We start from the raw sequence: 427 nt of genomic DNA, 5'->3' as shown, positions 1-427 counted from the left end.
GAACAAGGAACAAGAATCTAAATAAATAATAAAAAAAAATTACAAAATAAATATAACCACATTCAGTAAACTCAATCACCATCGACATTATAATATTCGGAGGTAAATGACGAAATTCTAGCAAGAATATCATAATGTGATAGCTTGCTTATCTTCATGCACTACCTTTGCCTTTGAATATTTTTTTTTCTTTGGTCAATCTAATATATAGGACTTTGGAGCACTAGCACTTTTATTCATTCATGTTAAGACACGTTATTTACATTAAACTATTTTATTTTCCCTTATATGCGTTGATTTCTTCCCCCGGTTTTCTTTTTTAAATTTCTTATAACAACTTTTTAGTATACCATCTACACAATTGTAAGGTTAATTACATATTATATAAGAATATTTTAATAAATATTTCTGTAATAAGTTCTAAATT

This window comes from Arachis ipaensis, chromosome B10 (genome assembly GCF_000816755.2).
Source record: "Arachis ipaensis cultivar K30076 chromosome B10, Araip1.1, whole genome shotgun sequence".
Lineage (NCBI taxonomy): Eukaryota > Viridiplantae > Streptophyta > Magnoliopsida > Fabales > Fabaceae > Arachis > Arachis ipaensis.
This window is presented reverse-complemented; position numbering follows the sequence as displayed.